The following is a 22,919-nucleotide window of genomic DNA, read 5'->3' on the forward strand; positions in this document are numbered from 1 at the left end:
ATCTCCACAAGGCGTTCATGAGACAAACACTGCGCTACACTTTCACAGTGCTATGATTATTATTTATGTTTAAACATTTCGTTCTAAAATTGCTGTTACATTGTGTTTTGTGCCACCATCCTGTGGCTTAGGTGTAGCTCGTGAAATTACAGTGTAGTCACCTCATTTGTGTACCATCAACACTGCAATGTCACCATTGACAGCTGGAGCATACAGACAAATAAAAAAATATATTGATTGTAGCAGGGCTGGTGTGTACAATAATGCTTTTCTATTGATAATAATAACTTTATAAGTTCTTTAGGTCTTGCATAGAACACTGCATTAATGTGTTGCAATGTAACCACCATTTATGAACGCTAGCATGTTAATTCAGTAGTTTTGTAATGTATTTTATTTGAAAGGTAATTTTGCTTCCGCATCACGACAATTAGAAAGATGCCGATGATTCAATCCCTCATTAAGTAGCTTCTTAACACATTTGTTTGTTTCAAGCCTTTGTTTACTCATCAAGGCTGTTTCAGATAGCAAACATATTTCACCTTCATGCAACAAATTAAGAATGAAATATTCATATATATTTCTACACAGTACTTGCTTTTGCAAACAACGTGAATGGCCAATTGCTTTTACTCGAGATCTAGGATGTCCATTTGATCTTTGCAAGATGCAGCAGATAGATGCATGGTTTCTGCATTATGCTGATTTCCGTAAGCTGCTTATCGGGTAATTTAGCGTGATAGGGCACTTCCGTAAGCTGCGGATGTCCGCATCTTTCTGCACCATATGGCGCTTTCCGTAAGCTGCGGATGTTCGCATCTTTCCGCATGATGCGGCTTTCCGCAGTCCAATAATTGCGTATGTACGGATCCGTATATGCGGAACGTTTCAGTAGGGGAAACAACAGTGTCAGTTGCAGAATAAGGAATCCTCTGGTTTATTCTTGGGCCACGCTTTTATAGGCATGCGGTTGCTTATCCGCTGCCGAGTCAGCGCAGCTGATGACGAAGCGGAACGTCACGCAGTAGGCGTTATCACAGCTTCTACGTTTTGATAGCCTATGAAGGTCACGTATGGATGTACTAAATGCTGAGCTTCAAGCGTGATTGGTTATTGCCCACATTGTTGGTGACAAAGCTAAGAGAAGTGGTAGAACACCGAGGGGCAAGCGATGAAATGCTTAGTATATTAGACACACTGAAAGTGTTAAAGGTGCATAAGGAAATACAGCAAGCCGTACGCACGCTGGTGGTTGATGTGTGGCATATGTATATATGTTTAAAACGTATTGACAGTGCAATAAACAAAAAAGTAGGCGTGGTGTAGTGGGCAGTTGTCAAATTCGGGACGTTAGATTTTCGAGGTAGTGGGTTCGACTGCGGCTCACTCACTTTCTTTCTTTCTTCGCTGCGCTTGTCTTTCAGCCCTAATTACGACGTGCGCGTGGACAAAATTTTTAAAAACAATTTAAAAGCTGGATTTTGGCTGATAATAAGTGTCTCAGTGTGCAGCTCCAGTGTGCCTTGTGCCGCGTGCCAGTGTCCCAGCATGAGCGCCACAATGGTCCAGTAATCAGGTATGGCACTGGGCTGTTGCCACTGGGTTTCGCGATAGGGAGCACATTCAACAAATTAGGAAAAGGTTAGAAGAGCCACCAATTCTTCCTCATTTTGATGGAACAGCTCACACGGAAATACACATATCCACAAGTAACATCAGCCTTTTATGCGTCGTAATACATTGACAGAATGGCTAAGAAAAATTGATCATTGACGCCACAGGCTCCAACAAAAAGACAAACTATTCAGTGACAAAAAAAGAATGCATCGACTTCGTCTGGATCATCGCTACATTTCGGCCGTACCTATACGGTAGAACTTTGAAGGCTGTCAGCAAACATCACGCCCTTTGCGGACTGACGAAAATGAAGGAACCATCCGGACGAATAGCTACGTAGAGAATCAATCTGTGAAAATATGGTTTAACCGTTGTATACCAATATAGGGGGAGCCATACGCCAGCCGACTGTTTGTCACGGGCTTTTACAGACACACTTCTATCAGAAGAAGCCTTTTCGTTCGTACGGATTGTCGCAACTACTCAAATAACCGAGTTGCAACGTGTAGACGAAGAATTGCTCGCACTTATAAAACACTTGAAAGGAGTTCACGTACAAGTACACCATATGCGATGCTCGAAGCCTCGTATCATTTTGCCTCCGAAGAAATTTTCACTATAAGCGCTACCGTAGAAAGTTCCTGGTTGTTGTTCCTGCAACTATGCGGCAAGAAACACTACCAGCGTCCACATTGAGTCCACATCTAGGCATTTGGGTGTGACTGGATTGCTTGCAAGAATCGTTCTTCACTATTATTGGCCCAAACCGCGGTGCAACACTATGTTAAAACACCGTGAGTGCCAAAGACGGAAAACATTTTCTAAACCGGCGGGCCTTCTACAACCTATATATCTCCCGAAAGCGCCTTTCTAACAAGTTAAAATGGTTCTCCATGGACGCTTCCCGACATCTTCACTCGGCGAAAAATGGATCGTGTAGCGGCTAAACATTTACCGAAACACGCCGAAACAGACTCCTTGGAACAGAGAAATGCGGCTGAAGTGGCCAAATTCTTTGTGCACAGCACAGTTCTCTGGCATGGCACTCGAGCGGTTGCAATCACAGATCGCGGAACGGCTTTCATGATGGAACTTGCGGAGAGCCTGCTGAACATGACTCATACTGTTTACAGAAAAACCACCACAAATTGTCCTCAAAGCAGAGGCCTGGCAGAATATTTTAACCCAACTGTAGCTCACATGCTATTCACGTATGTGGATGACAAGCAACGAAAATTGGGGCGAAGTTTTACCATACGCCACCTTTGCCAACAATACTTCGAACAAGGAACCTACGGACATTTGTTTTTTTTCTTAAGTGCTGTGTTTGTTTGGCTTTGGGCAGAAGTTCATCCTTAGTAAACAGTGTAAGTGATTCGTTTTCGTCGCGAGCTTGTTACAATACTATGGAACTTGTTTATGCTTGATAGAGTCAAACTTAAAAAAAATCAAGAATACATTTAGACTCCCTTGTTCCGCCAGTGGGAGAGGCCTTTTTCCTGCAGTGGACGTAGTCAGGCTGACGATGCATTTCAGCTGAGTATACTGCCGTCATTGTTTGACGTTTTTTCTCATACAGTCAATGCTGCGGTCGGTGAGTCCGTGCGACAACTTCTACCAGTTCGTGTGCGGATCATGGACAGCGCCGCGCCGCCGGCAGACGTCGGTTGGCCAGAACATATACGACAACGTTGCAGGTGCTATACAGGTAAGCGGCTCACTATTCACAATCCAAATTGTAATAGAATATTGTGATTTTCAATATTTCTTGTTCGCATGAAGTCGCGCTTCGGTGGTGCCGTCCACAACCCTACGGCGCATGCTCGTTTCTAGAGTCGCATGCTCGTGCCACGGCATGCGCGTCCCGTGCCGTCTCGGCACGAGACAGGCATGCTCACGTCTCGTGTGGAGCCCAGGAAGACTGCTGGAAAACTGTTGCTTTAGGAGCCATTAAAGGATAAGACACCACTGGGCGTTCAGTAAGCCGAGCATGTGTAGTGGGGGTGTGGACCTCTTTCTCGAACGCGGGTGGTGTGTATATAAGCATTCACATAGGTGGCGAAGCACGCGTTCAGAATTCAGTCAAGGGCGTCTTTACTTGGCTTTCGCTTGACTACATGCGATGGAAGCAACAGTATCTTCAACCAGTAGTGAGGCCCAACTCAACGGCGGCGTCCCACCACTTGTGGTAGGCAACGCCTCTCCTTTATAAAGTAAATAAGAATAATTCCCAATTAAAAATTCGGCAGATCCCACGTACCTGGGAATCGACGTTATGCGAAGCATGCGGAGGGAAGGTTACCGCATTGCATTTTTTTTGTTGAGCGACACGCCATGAAATGGCGCTAATATATGTACAAGTATTGCGCGCACAGATATGTTGAAAATTTGCAGATGTTTATATAACCACTTGTTTGCACATGCGCAACAATACCAGCTGGAACATGCGTATTAACCACACCAGAAGCTGATTTGAATCGCTAATGCTTGCGTGGATGCAGGCCCTCGACAATGCTTCATAAATCAACTTAAACGCATGGCAAAATTGATTTTAACCGAACGTGACGGCTGTATCAAAGGAGTACTTATGTCTAAGGAGCCTAATTAATGTGCAAGCTCTCGTGTAATTTCGTGTAAAGGAAAATGCGATCGCATATTCGGCATAGAGAAATGAGCTGACAATACCATTTCTTTCCACCAGATACCCAACAGTCAACATATATTGGAAACCCCTAAACATGAACAACAAACAAAAGAACACAGCGTGCGAAGCTAGAACAAGGTTGACACAAAAAACGAATGGCTAAAGACTCGAACAGCCCTACTGAAACGTTCCGTACGAAATCTTACGGAAAATATATGGACTCCATAACATTTCCTCATGCTACATACGGAAAAAGTAGGGAGTGTTATGGAAATATACGGAAGTTGTATGGCATTTACGGAAAGCCTATTATGGAGTATAAGGAAGGATAAGCAAATTTTATGGCGTATACGGAAAGCTTTTTATGGAGTATATGGAAAGATAAGGGAAATGTATGGCATATATGGAAGGCTTTTTATAGAGTATATGGAAGGATAAGGAAAAATAAGGAAACTCATGGAGCATACAGAGAGTTCATGATGGAAGATATGGAAGGATAAGGAAAGTGTATGGATTGATTGATATGTTGGGTTTAACGTCCCAAAACCACTATATGATTATGAGAGACGCCGTAGTGTAGGGCTTCGGAAATTTCGACCACCCGGGGTTCTTTAACGTGCACCCAAATCTGAGTACACGGGCCTACAACATTTCCGCCTCTATCGAAAATGCAGCCGCCACAGCCGGGATTTGAACCCACGACCTGCGGGTCAGCAGCCGAGTACCTTAGCCACTAGACCACCGCGGCGGGGCGAAAGTGTATGGAGTGTACAGAAGCTTTCATAAGGAAAATTCAGAATGTAAGGTCTTACGTAATATACAGATTTTGTAAGGTGCTTACGAAAATGTACAAGAGTGTATGAAAGGCATGTGGATTGTTGCAAAAATGTGGAAACTCTACAGTTGTTGTCACATTTTCAGCAGGAAATCCGAGCTCTATAAAGTTATAAATGAATGCACAGTGACATATATAGTACAAAAGAATAACGCAGGCTAGTCTGTGTTGACAGTCACCGCTGTTCGCCCTTTTCCAGAATGAATACAACTTCTGCAGATGACCAGGTGCTAAAGTCTGTCACGCGGAAAATGTGTCATTCACAAGGAATGACAATAACTGTCATTTTACTTGCATGCTGTCACACGAAAACAAATCAAGCAGAAATGCATAACTTCAAGGGCTCGTTTTTTGGTAGAAACAATAATAATGAGAACTAAATTCAATGTGAATGAACTTGTGAATATTAATGAAATTGTTCTCATTAACATTGGCAAAGAGAAATGTCATTTTAAAATATCGACCATGAGCTTAGCTCTCCTGAGCACCGACAAAAGAAATGAAAAATCTATGAAAACTAATTGCATGTAGCCTAAAATTAATTTTTTATTGATAGTATGTGCTCCTACAATAATACTACAGCTATACACAACTTGCCACAGCTTCACGACAGAAACGAGGTAGGGGCAGAGGGAGTGGTCAGAAAAATAATTAGGTATGAGAGCACAACTGATATGTACAAACACATAATGGTGCTTATCATTGATGTACGGATGGTCGTGTATAGAGCTGGGTCGTTTTGAGATTTTCAAAAGCATTGTTTCAGACCACCATGCAGATTACGCTTCAATTGTAGTGCTACATAAGACACAACTTATGGGCCAGCTTTAATCAATAAGAAGATTATAGGTTAAAGAAATGCTTTAAAATATATCATATCATGGCTGCATGGACGCATACAAGCTATGTAAAGTGCAATAAAGTGAAGACGCATGAGCTTCTCTTGATGCTTCAGTTCTACATAGATACTTCAACTGTGCTGCAAAGAAATTTAACCAATGTCTGTGTGTGCAACATTGTCCATTTTATCTATATGTATATATAAAATTCCTACTGGGAGTTAAGCTACGTAGCACTCCATAACTTTTCCTTTTATTAAGGGCACTTTTTCAAACAATCAACATTATTCATTTTATGTCTCACTTCGTGCCCGCATTTCTTGGTTTGGCTCGATCACAATTGTGCAGCCCTTGTTTTGGAGTAATCAAAAAACATTCACCAAAATATATTTTGGAACTGCTTCTCGGTGATATTGCCTTCCCTCAACTGCCACAGCTTGAGATGAGTCTTATAGCAAGTCTCGCGCATACCTAGGGCCTACCCTTGAAGAAACTGGTCCGGCTGTGAAATGCTCAGTTTTTTCTCAAATAAATTTTTTGGTTTGAGTTTTCTCACTTCTCGAGTCCCTTCACAATCAAGCAGACCCAATGTTCCCCTTAGTCCTTAATTTTGTTATAATAAGAAATAAATAAAAAAATTAATAATGAAAATGAAAATACTACTAACTGTTGCGCAAAAAACACAGTCCCACATACGTACTTGAACGCAATATTCTTTTATTTTGTTTTAGAACCTAAGGCATTAGAAAAGATAGCAGTACAATAAAAACCTTGAAAAAAAACAAAAAAATTATACTTGGCGGGACTCGAACCTGCGCCACCCAGTTGTGCTCGCGTACGTGAACTGAGTGCGTTAGCTTGCTAAGCTATTCGCGCTGAAGAGTGCGTGTGAGTTTAAGTTATGTATATAAATTTACTTTTTACTCGCTATGTGTTGGCATATTTATGTACGATATGCGATCGTATCTATTGTTGTGTAAATATGTTTTGGGATTGTATATACGTCACATGCTTTTCGCATGTCTTTCAACTATAGATTGCTGCCCCGCCGCGGATGAAAACAAGTATTTTTACACCCACACACAAGCTTGAGCAGTTGAAGGTTGTTTCCCGGGGCTCTCTTGCGATTGTGTCGGCCACCACAGGGAATTAGAGTGATACGCCATTAATCCCTGCATCTAGCTGTATTCCACTTAGTAGCTCTATCGCTTGATGACAAATCGAGTGCGGGGCGTGACGCTATTGCGCACGACCATGCCTCGCGTTGTGGCGACATCAGCTGATTGCGCCGGCCGGCTTGCTTCGATTTGCTTCAGAGCACAAAAATGTCATACCTTCAAAGATTGCGCACTGCACTATGTCAAAATGTTACTACTTTGTAGCCATCCTATGATTCATTGAGAATTGATAACTCTGATATCACTACTGTAGAGCTTTGCGTCGGCGACATGCACCGAACGTGAAACCGCACTACGTCTGTCGTAGAAGCAGTAGAAGGCTGTCGTCTGCTAGAACAAAAACAAAACAAAGACCTGGAAAATATTCATAAGTTGTAACTTGTTTTTTGAATAACCTTTTATCACTTTTAAAGTTATTTTACCGGATAACATAGATTTTTTTTCAGTTTGTAGCAGCGACAGATGTTTTTTTTTATTTTCCTCACACAGATATCCAAGTCAAATCCATTCAGAGCTAAAGCCACATGTTGTTTGTCTTTGGTTTCGTGGGCATGTGGTGTCGGTGCGTCTCTCATGTGTTCGCGCTGCTACACACGAGAACACGAAATGTTAAATTTACGCAAAGAAGCGCCGTTCCTCGTTCTTGTGATGTGCTAAGATTGCGCCCTATTCCCGCGGTTGTTCGAGTGCGGATCAAGTGCGAGTCGTCCAAGGAATCGGCGGGTTAGGCGGGCGCTGGAAGGGCTCCGAGGTGACGGCTGACGCCTGTGGTCGCTTCCCTCAGGACAGTGTGAAAGAAACTAAAGGTAAGGGGGACACTTTCTTATGTAGACCAAGTATGCCACTCAGTGCAAGTGTGTGTTGCTGCACTCGAACGAGGCGTCGTGAAACGGCAACCGTACGCGCCTTTGCGAGTGCGGTTGCTGATTCGCTTTGACAATGCTAACGTCAGCAGAGCCATGGCGCATCGGCGCGGCCTTTCTGGAGCTAATTCGAGACAACTGCGGCAACATGCTTGTGTATGGTGATCGATTTTAGATGCGGAGCATCTTATACTCGCGCCTTGTAGTGCGCCGTCCGCGCCGTCCGCGCCGTCCGCACCGCTTCTCGAACATTCGACAGCTGACGCGCGCGCATGCGCCGTCGCGCCGTCGCCCACTCTTCCACCATCTGTGCATCCCTTCCTCCTCTACACACCGCGCGCGCTTCACTCCTCCACCATCTGTGCACCCTTCCTCCTCTACACACCGCGTTCGACATCTACAATTCTCCTGATTCTCCAGTGGACGCGCATGTGGCGTCGCGCTTCGAGAACATTCAACAGCTGACAGTGCATGCGCCGTCGTGCTGTATATATACTCAAGGTCGGCGCTCGCTCGCTCAGTTGCCGCTCGTCGGTTGGTTTGTACGGCGCGTCGACATCCAAGGTCGCAGTGAAATGAATTCCAACGAATCCACAAACACAATGATCGACGTCCCTTCGACCAGCGCCGCCCTTTCGCATACGTGTGTACGTGTTCACTCATTTAGCACCCCCTCCTACAACCACGTTAACCAATTTAGCCATCGACCCAAGTAAGTCGCAATTTAACACCCCATTTCACAACCACGTTAACCAATTTAGCCATCGACCCAAGTAAGTCGCACTATAACACCCCGTTAACCAATTATATGGTCCGCATCCTCCTCAGTGTTCCCCCGAGGGAAGCTACGGGTAATTTTTTTATATGTGCAATGTAGTAAGAAAGACGCACATGGCGCTTGCTACGTTGTTGATTAAACGAAGCCTGCAGTGCCATTTGATGCAAAGCAGCATTTTGTTTACGTTCGCGGGCGATACAATTTTTAACTTGGCTCGATTCACCTAGCCAACCGCCTAAGTGGGTTGATTAGCATACGTTCACGGTAGAGCGTTATTATGCCCCTAAACAGTGGTGTGTGGTTGTTAAAAGATATATTGTGTGTGCCTAGTGTAGAGAGAGAGAGGTGTTCGTGCAATCTGCATGTGTACCTGCAAGATGCCTTTGCTTGTAACTAATAATGTACCGGCCAGCTCCTACATTGTACGCCTGACTTTGAAGAAAACTTGCATGTAAAATGTGAGATTTTGTAATCTGCCAGAGTTGCTTTTTATAAAACAATACACTGCCAGCATGTTCAAAATATGTTTCGCTGCTGTGTGGCAGGGGTGTGTTTATCACGCTGTTGTGTAGTTGCTGATGCAAGCATTTATAGTTTTGATGCGTTAATATTTCTCATCTAACTCATCAGGTGTTTGGCTGTTTCAGCACAAACAAGGCAAAGAGAGAAGGAAGACGGGTAATGACAGGACCAGTGCCGACTTTTGTTTGCAGGAGAATACCCAAGTTGGTGTATTTATTGTGACAGCCTTTCCGTGTTGCTTTTTTGCCCAATTTATGCAACAACAAAGTTGTCAGCAATATGATAGAGAACACTGAAATTAGCTTTTAAAGATCATGGTGACTAAATGCCTAGTGATTCACAGCACAAAGTAACAACAAAAGACATCAGTATGATCAATGTGGATGAGTTCAGTCTTGCATCTAAAAAATATATTGTGCAAAATGTTGCCTAAGTAAGAAACCTCTCTATGTTTGCAAATAGTGTGACGTCACTTCGAGCACCGTGCCAGCCAACCCTCCCTCTCTGCAAAGGCTGGTTGGCAAGGAAGTTGTTTGTGACGTTCCTGATAGACCACTGGGATGTATGCGATTCTAAACCTGTAGCCTAAAATATACGTAACCTTTTGTGCAGTTACATCGCTGCATCTGACACCTACAACTTATTTGCATATTTACATTGCTCCCTTAGGACCTAACACACAAAATTGTTGTTTGCATTGTCACTTCATGAATATCGAGCCGTAAAGGCACTGAGTATATGTGAAACAAGAATCTCTGCTTATTACATGAAGACATATGAGGCCTTCGATAAAACGAGTTATACCTTGATTGGGCTTGTGTACTCATCGGGGCGATTCATATATGCAGCTTCAGCAAATGGTATCTTCTAGCCCGGTGACCATGCATTTTTTGTGCACACAGCGCAAAACACCGAGATGTACCCACTCGCATATGGTCGCGTCAAGTGCATATTTACCTTGACTAAAATGTCGAAACAAGTTTTTTCATCGACCGGTCCCTGCCATGAGTGCTAACGTCTTCGCAAACAAGACACATTGTTATTGACACTGCACACACCACACATAATATTCTCAGTTAACCGATATTCTTAATACCTTCCAATGCACACTACATGCCGCAATCAACAGTGCACATTTTTGAAGACTATGCCGCTGTTCCTCGCACAGGCCACCACAGAACAGAACAGAAGGTTTTATTGTGCTAAATGAAGAAGAATACATGTGTATGATATACAGAAAGAGGTCCCATAGTCAGAGACTGCAAGGGGACCTCTTGTACAATGTAGAATTGAGAATGATTGTGATGTACATAGCAGGGAGACAGAGCTACAGTAAAATGCAATTGATACAAATAAAGTAAGAATATACCCTTGTAATCTCACAGAAACAATTTAAAAGTAAGAATAACGTGCTAACTTCAATGACAAATGATTACAGAACGCAACTCACAATGAACAGGAATCAATTAGGAAACAGCAAAACAGGCTAGTTAGTTGACATATGATTTTTTAACTTCGATTTAATTACCTTCAGGGAACGGCATACTTTAATGTCGGAAGGCAAACTATTCCAAAAAGAAATTCCAGAAAAATGAATGGTTTGTTTGCCATAATTGGTGCGAACTTTTGGCAGTAGAAAGTTATTGTTAAGGGCAAACCTTGTGACATTGTTATTTGAGAGAATGGTAGTGAAATGTGGAAGTTGGATATTTATAGTTCTATACATGTAAATACCAAGGTTATATTTAACTAGCTCAGATACAGTTAATATATTGTTTTCGTGAAGTAGTGCCTTAGCGTTAGAGAGATATGGGCTTGATGTGAGAATTCTTATCGCTTGGTTTTGAATTGTCTGAACTGAAGTAAGATGAGTGGTGTATGTGTTGCCCCATGAAGTAATACAGTAAGAAATGTGCGAATGAACAAAAGAAAAATACAGTGACATAAGTATTGATGGATTGAAATAAAGACGAGATTTAATCAGTAGTCGAATGCCATACGTCATTTTTTTCCAAATATATGCAACATGTCGGTGGTATTTCAAGTTACTGTCGAGTTCAACGCCTAGGAATCTACAGCAGTCGCTCACAGGGATGTCATTGCGCGCAATTATAACAGGAGGGATAGAAGGCAAGGGTCTTTGTGGTGAAGAGAAGACAACAAATTTTGACCACGTGTGTTCACTTCTTCAAGATAAACAGACAGCGTGGCAAATATTTTACCACACAGTTTACCACACAGCTAGATGTTTGCTGACACATACTACAGCTAATGTCGACATTGTAACGTGAAGTGTAAGCTTTGGAAAATTAAAACTTGCCCCAAACACCGCACGACTGTACCGGGCTGAGCCACCAGCGGGAGTGTTTTTCCAGCCACACCTTTTACATGTACCAGTGACATCATGCTGTGACGTACCTCGGTAGGGGCCTATCGCTGCATACTTTATGTGAATGAGGGTCTTGTTAGTGAAAGGAGGCATTGTTGATTTCGTAACTTGTTCATTCCCAACTGGACCTTCATTTGCACGAGTTGTCTGACTGATATTCAGGCGAACTTTTGTGAAATAAATTATACAGTTGGCAGTCTGTGCTTGCCCCATACTGTTGTTACTGTATTTCTTGTTGTTACTTTGCACTGCTCATTACTGCTCACCTACAGAAACTAGCCTATCTTGCCGCTGTTGGACAAGATGCAGCTGGCAAGTGCGATAGTGTTCATAACTCTAAATTCTCAAGCAAAAATTATCGTTTCATATTCAGTTAGTTGCATTCATATCAGTACAATATAAGAAATCATTAATTAAACATGAATCCGTGTTCCTTCACATAATGCTCACAACTTTTATATCAAATTGAATGGTGTTTATAAAAACATGGGTTTTAGCTAAACGTCATGCTCTTTTCTCGAACAGCTGACAAAAAGCTATTGCATGCTTACTTTCCATGAATTAAACTGTGTTTGAAATACATTGCAATTCTTCACCGGACTGCCAGTACACTTCACATTGGGGGAACATTTATTAACCATTGATTGATTATTTAGAACAGAAAGAAAGAGGCTGTAGGCCAGGATACTTGATATTGGCATCCGTTTTGCTTCCCAGCGCATTATCATGCAATTTTCCTATAGAGTGGTTATGCGTCTTGCATGTGTGTCTGTAAACCAAGAACTTTGGGTAGAACTATATTTGTCTTACAAATGGTTGTAGGACTGTGGAGGCTGTAGGGCTGCTTAGGAATGGTGGAAACCCTGGACATGTGTTCAACCTAGCTGCATCAGCTCCTTGGTGTTTTCACGGCATCTTTACAGGTGTGTTGGGTGAGTAAAGCGAGCAGGTTTCAACACAAGGAAAAGTATAATATGGCAGCACCTCTTGTGCGTGCCTTACATCCCAAGTATATCAAATATTTATCTTGCACCGTGTGGTCTGTAATTTTTAAAGAGACACTTCTTTTTGCTTTATATTTGAGTCTTGATGCTTCGACAGCAATGTATTTGTGTTTGACAGCAAGTGTTCTGGAAAAATTAACTGATCTCAATAATGACAAAACACCCTTCATACTTGGTCCTTAGCATAAGCTAGCACATATCTGTAGCAGATTCAATTATTCATTTCTTGCTGGGATGATAATGGGCAAGTAGCAGAGGCAAGTTCAGATTGGAGTGGTCGGTGAAATCTGTTTAGGCTCTGCCATATTGCTTTGACACCAGAGTTACTTGTGGCCACATATACAATGAAGCCACATGATGTGCATTCTAAATGAGATTACCATATTACATTTCACTGCATCTTAATATGAGCCAAACAAATGCAGATATCATTAGCTTGCCACTATAAAGGTATCCTCAACCAACACAAGGTTGAAATTTAGTTATGGTGTTGCAGCTGTGTGTGACTCTACAATGGATGCATAGCCGTGATAATTTGTGTATATGTTGTCGCAAAAGTAATGTTATACACATTGAACGATACAAAAGAGGTCCTCGCTTATTTCTCTTTTTTTCGCTATGCTTCTTTCTTGTCTCTTCTTGCCCTGTGCTCCTCCTCACTGTACAAGGAGCAAGAGCAGTGGGCACACAAACACGTATTTAAAAAAAGTGTTGTAAGGTGAGCGCTGAGAAGCTGAACACTTCCAAAAGGTTCAAAGAGGTAAAGGTATTGTTTCTAGCTACTTTTTGGGCACACATAGCTCGTTGTGCTGCTGCAGGTAAAAAAGGTAAATGTTAAAAATAATTGGAGGTGGTTTAGCACCCATAATTGCAGTTACACACAGAACAAGGTTTCAATGCGTAAGCAAAATCTGTTCACTCTAAATCAATCCCAATGATATCTGAAATTCAGGATATATTCATAGAAAAGCTCAGGAAAAGGCTAAGTGGTTGCCTCTTGAACGTGAAGGAGATACCCTTCTTCTAAAAGGTCAATTGACAGTCTAGTAGTCTCAATATTACATGCACTATAAAATATTCTGGTGTGGTGCTTTTCATGCATGTTATAATGAGAGGGGTTTTTAATATAACTGTTGTCACTTTGCCCTGCGTTGCTGAAATTGTTCACATAGTTATAATACATGAATCACTTTATGCCTTTTGATTTTATGCAAATGGTTTGCTTACCCAGTTGGTTTAACTTGATTTGGATAAAATCATAAATGCAATAAAAGTTTTTTTATTATAGAGCAGGTTTATTTTTAAAATATGCGACCATTGATGTGAACGCAGTTGGTGGCGTGCTTGATTAATCCTTCACTATCCCCACTCTAACTACACCTGCTACAGTGCATAGTGTGACAAAAGTAATGGTACTTAACCATACTGGCTGCATACACTTTTATGTCTCAAATGGTGTTAAAAAGCCTGGTAAAACTGTGTGTACGTTTTTTTCGCTCCAACTAAGTATTCTGGTCTACTCAAAGTAGCTTCCGCTCTTTTAAGGTTCTCAAACTATTAGGTGTTCAAAAGAAGTATCAATGCCATATACTTTCTTTGTCAGCCTACTCACCACTATAATAATGAGAATTACCCGACAACATTACCCAGTAAAATATGGGGATGTTACAAAAAGTAATGTCACCTCAATTGTCAAAAAACGTTGCCAAGTTACGTTTTCGCTCACTTTTCTTTTCACAATTTTGTTAAAGTTACTTTTGATAACAACCCCTATAGTTTGTTTGGCTTCATTTTCTGCTAGTTCTCATTATAATGTCTTCAACAAAGACAACAAACCCTTCAATTTATAGTTCTTTCCTTTACTCATGAATCTGAAACAGTGAATCTCAGTAATCTTAGCGGTGTGTGACTTATTTTTTTTGATCAGTTGTGCATGTGTTCAAGTACATGCATTTAGGTGGGAGGGCGAACTATTGCCTCCTCCTGTGACTAGCAGATTTTCTTAGAACTGACAGATGCATAATGCTGCCAAAGAAGCATAGGGATATTGGAAGTAATCGTAACGTAATTGCAATCGTAATGTAATTGCCAGTAGGCAAAAAAAGGTGTCCCACACTCGCCATAGTGGTAACAGGCAGCGCTGACTGACTCTTCCATGTTGAAATGCACATATATACCGTACAAAATGGAAGAGGGATAGCCGCCATGGTAGCTCAGTTTATAGAGTATCGGACATGTTATTCGAAGTTCGCAGACTCAGTCCCTGTACAGGGCAGGTTATCTTTTTTTTTTCTTCTACTTTTCTTTCTTCACAATTACAACACTTCTATTCTTCTTGAAGATTTTCTGGTGTAAAAAAGGTACCTTATAATCTGAAGAGGCAAACAGAATGTGCCAGTGTACGAGTTAGCTCTTGTAGTGGTTACAAGTAAGATATGTTTTGAAGAATAAATCATTCTGCCACTTGTCTAAAGAATGGCTACAGGACATGGCGCTGGATGAACTTTGTTTTTTGAATCAAGCTAAATTGTATTCTATTTTTATAAATTACAAGGGATACACTTGACGGTATCACACACTTTAACGCCACAAAGATTATGCACCGAACAATGTTATAAATGCGAAATTGCATAAGGATAAGGTGAAAACTGCACCTTTAACAAGAATGTACAAGGAGCACAGGGTGCAGGCGTCATTCCTTCTGCCCGTGCTTTTCAAGTGCGAGCTGTTTTCACCTCGTTCTGACCAACTAACTAGATTGAGATGTGTTGTTATAGTGCAAGAGGATGTTCCATGGGAAACTAGGTTTGTCTCAAACCCTGTGTGTGTCTTTCAACCTATGTGGTACCCGGTTCAAGAGTTCATGCAGACCAGATCGTTTAAAACAGGACCGTGTAAAATGGACCGTGTAAATAAAATAAAATGGACCATGTAAATAAACAGAATCGTGTAAAATATTGTTTTCGTGTGCAACTGTAGTTGTGGTTGTGCTGAATGACCTTTCTTTATATACACTACATAACAAACTTGCTCCTTTAGAGTCGAGTGCATCTTGGGATCGATTATAAATGTTTGCATATGCGAGGCCTTAAGTTTTATAAGAAATTCCTCAGTGTGCCACGAAGAAATGTGTGTTCAGCGAAAATTTGTCTATCATTATATACAACTCTTAAAGCCTCGTCTACAACTTTGTGCAGGTTGACCTTGAGCAGAAAACGAGGAGCGGCAGCAGCCCCCAGAAAAGAGCAAGCACCCTCCAAGCTCCCGAAGCTTTCTTCGACAGGAACAGCAAGTCACTGTGTGGCATTGAAAACCATTGCAAGGAGTGCCTTATCAGTACACTGTGCTGCTCTTTCATCGCAGAAGACGAAGTTGACCACTCCAGAGGAACTTCGTGCACGCTCTGTATTGTGAGTGCTTCAGTGGTTTTGCTTTTTGTCCAGCCAGCAGTTAAGAAATCATGAATCAGATTCAGCCAGGATGGCTAGAGGGAGTCGGGCAGGCATGTTTGGACGCTTGTCTAGCCAAGTAGTGCCAATTTCTGCACTGGTCCTGTTGGAGTTACGGTCACAATCACAGAAGCTACGTCACCTCTCTAAATGTACAGATGTGTCGGGGAAGGTTAGCTGCATTAGGTTTTTCTATAACTGATAGCTGCCAACATTCTTCATAATACAGGAGTTTTGTTCCTCACTTATGGGTGTAAAGCCCTCTACAGAAAAAATGCAACACGTCTACTTCCAGAAGACTCCAAGGCCCTACTTATAGGTTTTTTCGGCTTGTATCATAAGCACCTCGTTTGGGGTACATGAACATTTTATAATATGCACAGCGAAAAATTTGGGTGGCTGGTCGTTTTGTCGTTATCTTGTTCCTCGCAGTATTCTTAAGCATGTTGTGCATTACGTTGTCAATCTGGTTCATGTGCATAGAAGACATTACGAAGTTTCAGGCTGCAGTATAAAAAGCCTGGAAGCAAGCTATCAATAATTTTTAACAGAGTTGCTTAATCTGATACATGATACATCACTAAACTTTCGTGCGTATTCATCAATGTAAGCTCGTCTTAGTGTTATCCAAAATGAAGATGTGAGTCGACAGATGGGAACATCTAGTGGAGTAATCAGGGTGAACAGTAGGAGTGCTTCAGACAGGCTGGCCGATGTTGCGATAGGAGGACCTATTTTTCAGAAGTCACCTTGTCATCCTTGGCGTGTTAGTTTAAATGAGGTCAGTAATGACATCATCTTTTCGTGTAGGCGTGTGTGCCTGTTGGAAATGTTTGTCTGAAAAAAAACCTATAACGCAGAAGAGTGCAGCCCTTGCTTCTTTTCAAGTTAGGTTGCGCTGATACAAAGTGTTCTCCTGTCGGAGGTTGGGGGTAAGGAAAGCAAAAAAAAAAGATAAATGACAGAAAAGAAGAAAAAAGAAGAAAGAAAAGGGGAGTGCAAAGTAAAAGTAGTGCTACACTGCTCCTACTTTGCATCCCCCCTATTCTTCTTTTTTTCCCTTCTTTTGTTTTTTCACCTTTTTGTTACATTTGCATTGTCCAATCTAGTGCAAGAATCAATGACACATGGCTTTGCTATAGCAAAGGTGCCTATGTGGTGTTGGATTGAACAGTGCATTGTACTTCATTAAGTTATTACAGACTGATCAGTCTTGCAATAAGTGCTTCCTGTCTATCACCACACATGTTCAAATGAAAAGTTTGTGCTTGGCTCTTAGTATGCAGGTATAAAGCTTGTGTCTTGGACTACTCGAAATGAATGTTATTTTGCTGCTGTTTATAGTAATGAGTTTTATCCAACATGAAAATATCTTGCCTTGTGAACTTTGTCGGACCTGCCTTTCTTTTTCTTTCCTATGCAGGCATTGTATGTGAGGGAGGCAGTACCAGAGAGGTGATAGCTTGAGCTTCGGAAAAATAAATGCTGGCAGTGAGGCAATTATGCATCAAACATCCCAGCCCTTTTGCCAACCGTCCTAAATGTGTTTTCAAAGAAAAATATTGTGCTCGTTTACTGTATTTTTCTGAAAACAGCAAAATGCTAAAGTATATCGCAGAGAACAAAATATTAGGCCACGTTGGTGCCTTCTGGACTTCCCAGCATGTCGTCTGGGTGTTGTTTGTAAAAAGTAAAAAGTGTTTCAAAAATACTGTCTCTTCTACACCAAATTCGGTCTAGGTATTGAGTAAAGGTGATTGTGTGTAGTGCATGAAGCTCAGTAATATTAGTGCAATTTTTTCGCCACATCAAACGCAAGGAAGCAGTTCTCTTTATATGGCAAGTTATATGATTACACTTTGTCTTAAAGTAGAAATGAATTTTTGAAGTTTTCTTATGATGGCTGTTTTCTGCATTTGATATACGACAGCTTTCTTTCCGAAGTTCCCCGTGGCCCTCAATAGGAGACTTGAAAAATCATTTTCCTCATTTAAACAAATTGTAATGATACCACTTGCCATGTAACAAGAACTGTTTATTTGCTTTCAACTTACACATAAAGGTAATTTTCAATTAGACAAACACACAGCTCCAATTGCATCTCAATGTGGACAAAAACAATTATGTAATGGTATTTGTAATCTGGACCTAACATTATTTTTTTTCGTGAAATATAACTTCTGTGCAGTGAGTATTTGTGGCTCAAATATTCATACAAAATGCAGTATTGCCATACAAGAAATGCAAACGATAAACAGTTTGGCTGAATTCTTCAAAGCCTATGTAGCGGAAAAATTGCACTACTGTTACTCGGCTCCAAATACTTTAAGAAGCACCTTTACTTAATATGTAGATCAAATTTGATATGGCAAGAAAAAGCGGTACTTTGAAATTTTTCTCACAAATAACACCTGCACGACATTCTGCGAAATTCTGAAGGTACCCACGTGACCACTACTTTTTTCTCTTCAAAACAATCTGCAAATAACTATTTTCAGAAGAGTAAATTACCATCATTTTTTAAACTATACATCTGTGATGTTCGCCAGGCAGTATGGTTTGTATGTTTGGTGTAGAATAGCCCAGTGCGAAAAGCAACAAATGGCTGAGCATTCTTTGACGCTCGGGCAATTTCGAAAGCATTTGTTTGTTAGCAGCAATTCAGTTAAGCCCTTGTCTTTATGCTTAGGCCCAGGAACAAAACACAAGTAACCAAAGTAGTCCTAAGAGTCATGTAGCCTCGCTGTTCCAAGGATTGTGGAGCCTAATTTAGTGCAAGCTTCACCATTTTTTAAAAATTCAGATTCAACCAACAGGTTTTGGAGGCCGAGTGCATTTTCAGCTAACTTGTTTCACACCAGTTACTTAGATAAAAAGCGGAAAGTAGAGGTAAAAATAGCATTTTAAAGGCATTGTAGGTAATAACAAAAAGGACTGCTTTCTTTGTGTGGTGCTTTGCCTGAACGCTGTGCTTTTTGTGGTATAGTTCATTGTCTAGTGAACATAGGCCTTAAAAACTAACATTAGCCACGTTGAGGTCGATTTCTTGGTTATAGTCATAGTAGCCTTATTAAAAATTATGACTTCCAACTTGATTGTCCTTTTGAAGATTTTTTTCTTGCATGATGATATTTGAGAGTCTTAGTCAATTTTGTTATAAGAAAACATGATGTCAAAATAGGGTCACTTTTTGTAGAGTCGTTCAGTTCTACCTTACCTTTTACATTCCTAATAGAGCAGTTATTTTCAATATCGGTATTTAAAATGGAATGAGCATGCTGTATGTAGTAAGGTGTAAGCACTTACAGATAGCACATGCACCCAACTTTTCTGTTGGCAGATTATTTCTGTTATTCTTGATTTATATGTGGGGTTTCACATCCGAAAATCACTATATGATTTTGAGAGACGCCGTAGTGGAGGGCACTGGAAACTTCGAACACTCGGGGTTTTTTAACGTACACCCAAATCTGAGCACACGTGCCTACAGCATTTCTGCCTCCATCGGAAATGGAGTCGGGATTTGATACCGCGACCTGCGGGTCAGCAGCCGAATTTCTGGTACTCTTGCTCCCCTATATGTGTGCAGTTCGGTAATAGTTATCTGGCTTGCACAGATTTTTAATGGCACCTGCCTTGTCCTGCTTGCTTTCATGGTGATTTTAACCTTCATAAGTTGCATAGGTTTAACTCTCAAAATTGTTCAAAATGCCAATTTTGTGCACAAACTGTATAGTATAAAGGCAGCAGATGTACATGCACACACTATTAAATGTACATTGAGAGCTTTCACTTGCAGTTCCTAAAGTTTTACTGTGCAGGAAGCATTTAAATCATAATTTTATAAGGACATATTAATCGATTATCTCTACCATTGAAAATCGTGACAACCTAGTTATTTTCAATGTGATAAGCATGCTGTTTTTTTGATGTGGCAGAACTAATTTACACACTCATTCTTTCTATTATTCACATATGCATAACATGAAAGACTGTGTGCCTTACACTTTCAGTTTCATTCGGTGTGTTATATTTCTTGTGCATGTAAACGATTGTGCTAACATGTGTCTCTGACATTATTTGTGCCAATTATTTTCATTTCCAGGTGCCTATAAAGGACACATAAGTTCTATGGCAGTGACCTTCGAAGTTTACAGTGGTGCCAGAGCCTCAAGCAGCATTTCGCCGATCTCCACAAGGCATTCATGAGATAAACACAGCGCCACACTTTCACAGTGCTATGATTATTATTTATGTTTAAACATTTCGTTCTAAAGTTGCTGTTACATTGTTCCACCATCCTGTGGCTTAGGTGGAGCTCGTGAAATTACGGTGCAGTCACCTGATTTGTGTACGATCAACACTGCAATGTCACTAGTCACAGGTGGAGCATACAGACAAATAAAAAAATATATTGATTGTAGCAGGGCTCTTGTGTATATTAATGCTTCTTTATAGATAATAATAACTTTATAAGTTCTTTAAGTCTTGCATAGAACAATGCAATAATGTGTTGCAATGTACCCACCATTTATGATCGCTAGCATGGTAATTTAGTAGCTTTGTAATGTATTTTATTTAAAAGGTTATTTTGCTTCCGCATCACGACAATTAGAAAGATGCCGATGATACAATCTCTCATCAGGCACATTTAAGAAATATTGTGATTTCTGCACAATGTATTGCATGTACTCAAGAGGTGAACGTCTATACAATTTACACATTATATTGCTTTGCACTAGATTCAGACGTAACATGCACACATTTCAGTAATTTCCGCATGATACGTCTTTCCATAAGATGCGGAGCCCGCATCATACGTCTTATGCGGAGTCTGCATCATACGTCTTATGCGGAGTCCGCATCATACGTCTTCCATATTCCAATAATTCCGTACTTGAGGTCTCCGCATCTTACGGAACGTTTCAGTAGGGATAGCGAGACGCAGTGATTGCAGCGGAGGCTCTGCTACCGAGGCATAGACGTCCGTGAATGGTCTAATAGCCACTAGACCACCTCCATGGTGGTCTAGTGGCTAAGGTACTCGGCTGTTGACCGTCAGGTCACGGGATCGAATCCCGGCTGTGGCGGCTACATTTCCGATGGAGGTGGAATTGTTGTAGGCCCATGTGCTCAGATTTTGGTGCACGGTAAAGAACCCCAGGTGGTCGAAATTTCCGGAGCCCTCCACTACTACGTCTCTCATGATCCTATGGTGGTTTTCGAACGTTTAACTCTACATATCTATCAATATCACTCACGCAAACGGTGACAGCGGTGATGCAGTTGAGACACTCACGTCGTTGACTGGCAGGGAAGAAAACGTCGAGCTGGTCGAGGCCAGTGACTCTTCGGCATTCAACAGCCACAGCTCGTACACGAAGCTGGGGACGTTTCTTGGCCAACGCTAGACAACCATGCCTGGCCCACACTAGGTGACGAGAAGTTCTGTGTGCGGGTGGAAGCGCACACAGAACTGTGATGGCCACCATCCCCGCACCCTGGCTACCTTCTTAACTTGGTCCCGACTTCCTGTTGGTTTGCTATGGCTCTCTTATCTTCCTCATCCAACCAACTTTTGGGTTTGTGTCTCCTTTTTCGGGGTTACTTGTCACGTGCCTTAGCAAGCAATAGCTGAAACGTTCGAATTAATTTCGTGTACGTCCAAGCTGTTTTATTATCCTCAGTGATTACTTTTTCACTTTGCTTAGTAGCTATTTACATTTGTCGTTCTGAATATAAATTCCCGTGTAGTCGCTAATCTTGTCTCCATCCCACTATCATTGCTTTTCGAAAACATAGCTTGATGCGTTTGTGATCACTACTCAGACTTCGGGAGCTACATTCGTTTACGTGCATTGCCCTGAGCCTTCCTACCTCCGATGTTATTTGCCTTTCACACTTCTGAGTACTGTTGCAATTAACCAAATCATACCTTTCACATATATATATATATATATATATATATATATGATTATTTCGCCGGTTGGGTTAGTATACCCATCTATATCTTCTATGTACGGATTCATATCTCCTCGTAGAGTAATCTCGCACTCTCCTCCTAATTGCTCAATGTCATTTGACATACACTCCACCATTGCCTAGTTTTCCTCTCTCACTTTTCTTCCCATCCACAAATACACTAAACCTAGAAGCGTTATCTGCCCAACTACTTTCCCTTTTAGCCATAAATGTACATTGCATCTCTGCTTGACTCTTTGCCAACACATATTTTTTTGTGTAAATGCACCAATCCTAACCCCCTTCTTACTGCATTTGTTGAATTTCAATATTCTCGTACTTACTCCGGATTGCAAGGTGGTTGCTTCATGTCCCGAACATGTCTCCACAACCCCATATACCATCAGCTCCTCCTGCTTTAACTGCTCCTCTATCTGTTCCCCTTTTTATACTATTCCTGCCACACTGCATGTTAATATAGCCTATGTCTGAGTTACCTCGGCCGTTGTGCTTACTTCGATTTCTTCTCCCACGGACCTCGTGTGGCTAGAATATTGGTGCCCCTTTAGAACCATCTTTGGCTAAACTGTTGGCCTCAGGGCCCTGGGTCCCCCTAAAAAACTGTAGCTTGACGACCCATCCTATTACCAACCTTCCGGCCCCTCGCACCGTTGTAATTGAATGCCATACTGTGCAAAGGGGTGACCGTTGGGTTCATACACATCTTGGTTCTCCTTCATTGACCTATGAGACACTGACTGATCAGCGCTTATAGCGGCCATGGCTAAAAGCACGCGCGTTTTCAATGGAATGGGGCGATTTTCGACGACGAAAATCACA

General features: G+C 41.5%; 1 long non-coding RNA gene across 1 annotated transcript; it reads left to right on the forward strand.

Moving 5' to 3' along the window:
• The first annotated feature begins 11,663 nt into the window (after window positions 1–11,663).
• LOC142817653 (uncharacterized) lies at window positions 11,664–21,072 on the forward strand. Its single transcript, XR_012895283.1, has 3 exons — window positions 11,664–12,597; window positions 15,867–16,079; window positions 20,224–21,072. It is a non-coding gene; the product is annotated as an uncharacterized LOC142817653 (long non-coding RNA).
• Window positions 21,073–22,919: the final 1,847 nt, after the last annotated feature.

This window comes from Rhipicephalus microplus, chromosome 1 (genome assembly GCF_043290135.1).
Source record: "Rhipicephalus microplus isolate Deutch F79 chromosome 1, USDA_Rmic, whole genome shotgun sequence".
NCBI lineage: Eukaryota > Metazoa > Arthropoda > Arachnida > Ixodida > Ixodidae > Rhipicephalus > Rhipicephalus microplus.